Below are 8,726 nucleotides of genomic sequence, written 5' to 3' on the forward strand. Positions count from 1 at the left end.
TGACCCTACATATTTAAATAGATGTTTGCTGAATAAAAAGACACAAACACTTTTTTTTCCTCACTGTCTGAAGTTAAATCAGACGAAACTTTTCTTGGTCTGATTTAAAAAAAGAAGTTAGTTAGAATTACCAAAATCATGTCTGTTTGCTAAATGCCAGTAAACTTAGCGATAATTTTACATTTTTTTGTAACGTTTCCTGAATTCAAAAGTTTACAAGTCAGGGATGACTGTCTTTTAAACTGCATGGCTTGGGTCAAGCCTTTTGGGTTCTGTCAGACAGTCCACTCATGGTGGTTCTTCTAAATAGATATTGTTGATATGCAAGTTCTCTGCTGTTTTCTGACCCAACAGCCAAAAATGTCTCAAAGTATTTTGAGAAAGTTTTAGGATCTATTTTTGTTTGATCCAAGAGTTTTTGCCGGGTGCTGGAGAGGTAGGGGCACCAGAGTTCACACCAACGAGTCGAACCGGGTTTCACCGGCTTTTGCTCTGTTCATGAGCTTCCTGGTGGCACCAGCAGTAACACACTGACCCACAGTCGACAGTAGGTGTTGCTTTTATTTCTGACAAAGTGACGGTGCAGGGTAGCTTAACTCATGACTCACATCCCACTTTCTACTGACTCCTCCGGTCCTCCAGCCCAGATGACGGGAACAGTGTTGATTCACAAGTAAGGCTGATTTAAAACGAGTCCTACTCCCCAAATGAGTCTATGCTCTTGATGCCCAGTCGAAACGTCACAAACTTCTCGATTTTTGCTCCTTTAAATATACACAAATGAAAATTTTAGTCAGTATAGTTGCTTTCCTCATTAGGAAAACTGTTCAACTTCCTTGGGCTTTCCACAAACCTCTCCAATGATTCTAAAAAGTTTCGACCACGCTCTGGGTTTTATCAGCTTTCCGTTTCAATCCCCTCGTTTCATTGAGATTTAACGAATCGTCACACTAAGAAGGCGTCTTGGGTTTCTTTGGTCTTGTTACAGCCCTTTGAGAAGCCGTTGGATGCAAATCGCGGCTGTCAGCTTCCTTGTTTTCACCTCGTTTCCACCTGCCCAGGGTGTTGTTGTCCTGTGACACATCCTGCACCGGTCGTCAGGCGTTAACACAAAGCGTCTGTTTTGCACCTGCTGACTGGATGTGGAGACATGCTGAACATGTCGTACCAGCCTGCTACAAAGCACAGTAATGGTGATGCATCCCTTCTCATGCCTAACAATTATAAATACATACATGCGCCTTGAAACACCTTCATTTGAAAGTTTCTCCAACAATATTTCACTACTTGACCAAAGTGTATTCAGCGCTCTTAATTTCAACAACCCTATTTAAATTGTAACCACGAGTCACCAAATTGGTAAGTAGAGCTGTTTGATGAAGGCCTCAAAGGGGTCGTTGGGAAATATTGAGCAAACGGCATTATGAAAACACATTAGACAAGTCAGGGATAAAGCTGTGGAGAAGAGTCGGGGTCTAAAACAATGCGCCAAGCCTTGAGCATCTCACAGATTACTGTTCAGTTTCTGTGGAAGATGAATGTAGCTAAATACAGGGCAAGAAATCCTGTTAAGAGGTTGGAGTTAGACTTGGAAAAACGGGATAAAGATTGGACAAAAACCGAGTTGAGAATCTCTGTCAATGCTCAAAAACTGAGGTTGAGAGACTTTCTATTCAGTGTGAGCGAGCCTCACATGTCTTGCTAAGAGAAATTGTCAAAAATGTAAATCAGTGACATTTATTTATTAACAAGGCATATATTATAAATGTATACATCCTTTTGCGCCTTTTCATTCATGATTTTTTTGTAGTTGTGTAGTTGTAACATGAACTACTGGTATTTATCATTGAATGAATGACATGAAAAACAAAAAATGGAATGTTCTTAAAGTGTCCTGAATACGCATGCACACCACACTTTCTAGCTTTTTCTTTCTAAATGATAACTGTGCATAATTTTGCGTCCACTTCACAATTACGTGCCACTTTGTGTCAGATTCAGTAAATATAAATATGCATTGTGATGAGGTTCCCTTGACATATTAAAAGTTTTTTTTAACTTATAACATTTGAACAACTGTTAATCATTGACATTTTTGTGTTAAAACTAGAAACTTCCTGCAGAAATTTTTTGGGCCTGCCAAAGTGTGCCCGTCAGCTTGAACCAAACATTTTAGCTATAGTTGGCACAACTGGACTGCTCTTTACACCCGAAAAGAATAGGGAGAAGAAACACACACTGTTATAAGCTTTCATTGGTTCATCAACAATGTCCAATGACTGAAGCTCTTGCCAGATCCATCGCCATATTTCTATGGATGAGCTGATTGACTACAGCAGCAAAATGGCAGAACCCAATGCTCAATAGGATTTAGTCCGAGACTGACTATAAGCTTCGTACATGCGGTTCTCACTCACGGTCCAAAATAAAAAAAAATAAAGACATTCAGTAATTGTTTATTTCTCAAAAATTTTCAGCCTTCACACTAAGGATTTTAATTCATACTCTAAAATTCAGAGAAATAATAATTTTATCTAAATAAAATATGAATAGTCACAGGAAATATGTATTCTGCCCTCAATGCATTGTAAGACCTCTCTCTGCGGGTGTTTGTGAGGCTACTCACTGCCTCTGACTGGGACCCGTTGCTATGGTAATTAATTATCTGCCCCTGGGCTCTGGCTCTCTGTCAGAGTATGCTGGAGTTTCTATACTTGGGAGACACCCAGCGTCAGTGTCAAGGACCCTGACAAAAAACCATAAGCCCTAGCAAATTTTTGAAAACATTTTATAGGAGCAGGCATGTGCCTCTATGTCATGACCGACTTTGAGACCAATAGGGCGATATTTGTGCCCATGCGGGGGAGTTAAAAAGAGTATTGGAGTCAGAAATCCACAGTGCTGTGTGTGTGTGTTTCAGAGAGAAATATTACTGATTCTGTGAGACACTCAGCCTCAAATTTTCTCGTTTTTCTTAATTTATGTTGTCATTTGAACTCAGAATCCCACTAAAAGTAATAGCTCCCTTCTCGGCATCAAGCTGAACGTTTTGATACCACTTTTGTGGGGGTGCATGCAGCGGTACGAGCCGCGTTAAGATTGACGGAAGAAAAATAAATAATAAACAGACATTCTATTGGGTGAAAAACAATAGGTGCCTGCCATGCAATGCATGGAGTCAATCACTGCTCTCCCTAAGCATTGCTATGGGCAGGCCCCAAATATATATTTTTTTATTGTCTGATGTAAGATTCTAATTTTAAATGTCACGTTTTCATTTAATGTAAAGCTTTCAAATATACATCTGTGTGTATTTAATCTACGTAATCCGTTCCATTAGGAGATAATGTGTCTGAAATAAATTGACTTTTCAATAATCAAATTTATTGACTGGGTCTGAATGTAAATCCGTGTGATTTTTTTTGTTGTCTTTGTAAAATATTATATGTTTTCTTCAATTTTCAATCCCACATTCCTAAATAACTTACTATAAATTACTCCCCAATTTGAACGTAGCTTACTTCATTATAAAAAAAACATGTATTTTTCATCAATACTTTGATTTTTAAAAATTATATAGTATAATCATCCAGTCCTTGACGAGAAAGTGATCAAAGTTTTGCATTCCGATTCCAACCCGTCAAACCTGACAGGACCAACCGAGGTTATAAGGATGCAAAGGTGAACATCCTCCTCCAGTAGACTCCTCAGGTGCGACCTGTCTCCAATCACGTAAACGTAATTCGATCACGGTGTTGAGCAATGTCGTCGGAGCTGAAAGCGGTCTTGTGTTCCCCGAGCAGCCCTCGGGCCACATCGACCGTGTTGGATGTTCCACAGCGGGCCTTTTTAAAGGTAAGGTCAGCTCGCAGGGAAAAGCTGAGTTATGGGGCTAATAAGGGGAGGAACATTGATGTGTCTCTGCGACAAAGCGATGCTGGAGCCGTTCATTAACGCAGGGGTTGTGATAAACACCCAAACAAGTAGAGCCAAACAAATTAAACACTGCGAACCCTGTTGTCCGTTAAAGTTAAGCTCCGGTGGGGAGATTGTTGTGTTTCTTGTTAGATCAAATAAAATATTTCCTAAGTGTTAGCCTGAAAATCTTTCAATCCAATCTTAATCCGTTCTTTATCCTGGTCTGAAATCTCCCCGTTCAATATTTAACTATCTTTTAATTAAGTTTTGAAGAGCTCAGAAATTAGGACTCACCATCTTACCGAGACCATACAAAGCAATCCCACTTGATAAATACTTTAGTATTGACCTTTGGAGGGTTTACCCTTCTCGTAGCTGCAAACTATGATCACTGTGCTGGAAAAGGAACCTTTGACAATGTTTGTCATTTTTGAGACGCTTTTTTGTATTTCCATCACCGTCAAGTACATTTTACCAGTGATGCCGATGAACAAACAGGATCCTGTATCTGATTAACCTTTTCAAAATAAGAGATTTAATATAATACCCTCGCAAAACATTTGTTATGACCCTAAAGGTTAAGTCTGTATAGAAGATGAAGCCTTTTTAAAAAATCATTCAAATTACTGTTTAGTGTGTAGGGTTTAGCCCAGCTGCAGTCTAAACATTGAACTTTCCAAATAAAAATCTTTTTTTTTTTTTTTTTTTTTTACATCTGGGTGATTTTATGTACTCCAACCAGTTCTAGATAAAACGAGAGACTTTGTGATGGAAGAGAAGAGAAACATGGGCAGCACACTGATATCTTTAGCAGAGATGAGTCATTTCAATGTGTTTGCACACTATTTTCTATTTGACAAAAAACCCCAACAATTTTAAACTGTTTCTGATCATCTGTTGATTTGTCCAGGCATGTCTGTTATGCAATTAGAAAAAAATGCATATAATTTAGCTTTTACCAGGGCAGTGTTATGTACTTTCCAGGCACATAGTGCCAATTTATAGCAAAATCAAATAATCACGTTGCCTTCAATTGGTATAAAAATGCTACATAGATTTAATTGGACTTAAATTAAATTTGACCTCATAATTTAACACCTTGACATTGGACCTCTATCTCTTTAACATGTTCTGTTCTTTTAGAGACTCAGCCTTCAGGAAATCATCACAAAATCATTCCTCCATTAACGCTTCAGCAACATTTTTTACTAGCATTGCATCGTATAATGAGCTCAGCAGATGCACATTGGCAGGTGGTTGCTAATTGCTGCTGGCTAGTCTAAAGGAGCTGAATGGAGGTGTTTACTCGGGGAGGGGTTCTTAAAGGCGGGGCTAGGTGCACCCTGGCGTTTTGCACAACTGAATGGTTTCCACGGGAGATTAAAGGATTCCTCAAACATACATGAAAGAATCAAATCAACACTCCAGGTTTGTTTTTGATGAGGGAATAACATTGCAACATGATATAAAGCTCAAAAAAGACTAAAACAGAAGCAAAAAAAGAAAAAAAATCAATGAAATCCTATCTACTACATTTGTGACTTTTCACTGGATTTTAAACATTTTCAAAGACGGCCAGAAAAATGGGGCGTAAGTAGATATAACAAAGAGAAGATGAAACAACAAGTAGTGTTTATCTCAAAGTCACAGGGAAAAGAAACATTGTGCCTTTCCCATTCCTACGGCTCCAAACCACAAGTAGGAGTCGGCAATCGAGGACCATCCTGCGTCTGAACACTTCAGCACATTTGCAGAAATGAGGCAGCTGCTGAAATCAACCAATCACTCTAAAAGGTTGCACTGAAAACCACCAAACGGCAGGACGCTTCAGCCATCACAACGCATTGCTAACGAGTCTATCCCGAGCAGCTGTGCAGGCAGAGCACATGTGTCAGGCTATGGGACCCGCAGGGGCATGCGGGGGGAGTGCCTGGGAAACTTAATGAGCAATATTTGTGGTGGATTGCATTGTGCTCCATATTGTCTGGAGACGCCGACGACAGCATGAGTGTCACACATGCCATTAGATTTATATAAAACGGGCGTCTGCCCTGTGGATCTGGAGCTGTAAAGAGGCTCCAATGCACCGAAGGTTCAGCTTACTAGTTCTTAAACCCTTAAGACTAAACCTTATTCTTGCATCTATATCAAATACACAGTTCCCCCCTCACACACATTATGCAATGTAAATTACAGACCGTTTTCTTTCCTTTGTCAGGCAGATGGACGACTTTGTACTCCAGGTAAAAGAAGCAATTGATGATAATAATACATCAAACTTATACAGCAAATTTTTTTTTGGACACTCAAGGAAGCTTTACAAGGAAATACAAACGACATAAAACAAGTGGCTGAGAATTTAGAAGAGGCATATAGGCCAAAGTTAACATTCCAGTGTAGAGTCCGAGTTCTTGATGTTTCTTAGGGAAGAGAGCTCCAGAGGTGTTGGGCAGAGAAAGTTTGATCCCGCAGGGTACGGTGTTTGGTTCTGATGGGGGTCAGAGGAACGAAGGTGGTGAGAGTGACAGTGAAGGAAGTCAGTGAGGGGGTGAGGTTGTTGAGGGCTTTCCAGGTGGTGACTCTGGCGAGGAATATTTTTTGTTGAATTGGGAGCCGGTGAAGATTTTTTTAAAACTGCGTTGATACAGTACCAGGTAAGTAGACGGGCAGATGAGCTTTGAATACACTCTTAAAAAAGTCACTGTAGAGTTTACAGTAACTTACCTGCAGAAGGGTGGCCAGCTATTACTGTAATATTTAAAGAAAACGTTTCAGTAAATTTACTGTAATTGTTTTTTACAGTTTACTGTAAATTTATTAGTTTTACTGTAATTTTATTAGTATTACTGTAAATGTATTACAGTTTTGTGTGTGTATCAAATAAGTCTGATACACACACAACCCTGATCCCTGAGTTTCAGTTTTTACATAGTTTTTGAACTTTTCTTTACAGCAAATCTCTGTTGAGAAGCTGCTAATGAAGCAGACTAATAACTAACCAATTCCCCTGTTCAAAAGATATTAGGTTTTAAAATTAGACGCTTTAGACAGCTTTCCATATAACCACCATTGTCTTGTTGGCAAATTTAGGGCATTCCATAAAGTCTGCCTACAATAACTAAATTATGAACTGATGATTTTTCTCTTTCAGATTCAAAAACATCTAAATCATTACAGCTCGATAAAAAATATGGCTCTAAAACAACCGACTCACAATGACTCTGCATGTCAGTGATTTATGATGGGCAAAGATTTATCATGATCATGTTAAGGGTCACCGGGTTTAAATACTGTTATTAGAGTTCAAATTGTCATTCTTTTAGTAAAAACTCTTATATAGCAGCTACTGCATTTGTAATTTTCAAACAACCAGGAAGAAGTTTGTTTTCTGGGAAAGAAAACAAGTGTTTGTTAGGCCCTCAACATGCTTATGCAATTCAGGAAATTAATATGTAGATTCATTTTTAATAAGATGGAAATTCCCCAAGACATTTTTGACTTCCTGGAGGAAAATTAAAACCCGGTAAAGGTATTCCATATTACCGGTCATCCGTTAACATTAATTCCAGAAAACAGGTTTGGACTGTTCTTTGGTTCCAGGGGATCTAACTTTACAGTAAGATACAGAAAGCATGAGAAGCAGCAACCATAATCATTGTTGTTTGCTTTGTTTATTAAAACTGTCGTGGCATAGAAATATTTACCTCTTTCATTATTAATCAAGATATGACTGATTTTTGCCACAGATTATGCAAACATTTTTTTTAAAATCCAGTCTGAATTATCTTTGTCTTTGTTACTTAAAAGCAACTTTTTGACAAGCCAAAATCTGTAAATGAAACACTTCCCTGTTCACACTTATGTTATACATATGTAGAAGGTACAGCTGTGAGAACAAGCGTGGTTATGAAGTGCTCACCAACAGGAGTTTCAATCTGTTTCTTTCTTTTTTTCTCAGAAAACAAGGGGAGAAATTACAGTCAGAAGGTAACGAAACAAACGAGAGAGAGCTGTTTCAGGAGCGTCATCGTTATGCAACGTGAAGTAAAAAAAATGCTTCAAAGCACTACGATTCTCCCTCTTATTAACCTTGTCATTGTGGATGTTATTTAACCTGTTGGAAAATTATACCGGCAGGAAGCTGGGACGGCTTACGGGGAATTAAACTTTTAACTAAAAGTCAAAGTGCAGGGAAGAAAAAAGTGCCAAAAATAATGACAACTGTTATAGTGTTTGTGAGAAATGACTTTTAATTCTCATACAAACAAATGTATTGGGAGCACAGCAAACTCATCACATTTGTAAAAAAAAAAAAAAAAAGTTAAGAAATAACTAGAAAATTCAAGTGTGAATGCTGAATGCTTTTGGTGAAAATGGCAAAAGCTTTTGAAGCCTACTGCTGCAGACTTGCAGCAGTAGGCTGCAATTGTGACACTGCAATAGTCCATGCAGTGTGAAAAACCCAGGTAAAAGTAAAAAAAAAAAGCTAAAACTAGCTAAAATGCTAATGATAGGAAATATGCTACCACTAGCATGCTGGGTTACAGTAATATATTCCATGAAATGTAAAGAAAAAAAAACTTGTGTAAACCCTAAAATGTGAAAAGGACAGAAAGGTTTCCCTATTCCTTCTGATAAAAACAGTGGGTGAATGAAATCCATACCTTATATGCAGTGGTGGGAAGTAACGAAGTACCAGTACTTCGTTACTGTACTTAAGTACAATTTTCGTGTATCTGTACTTTACTTAAGTAGATTTAATAATGGATACTTTCTACTTTTACTCCACTACATTTTACAGTAAGTAT

This window comes from Poecilia reticulata, linkage group LG2 (assembly GCF_000633615.1).
Source record: "Poecilia reticulata strain Guanapo linkage group LG2, Guppy_female_1.0+MT, whole genome shotgun sequence".
Classification (NCBI taxonomy): domain Eukaryota; kingdom Metazoa; phylum Chordata; class Actinopteri; order Cyprinodontiformes; family Poeciliidae; genus Poecilia; species Poecilia reticulata.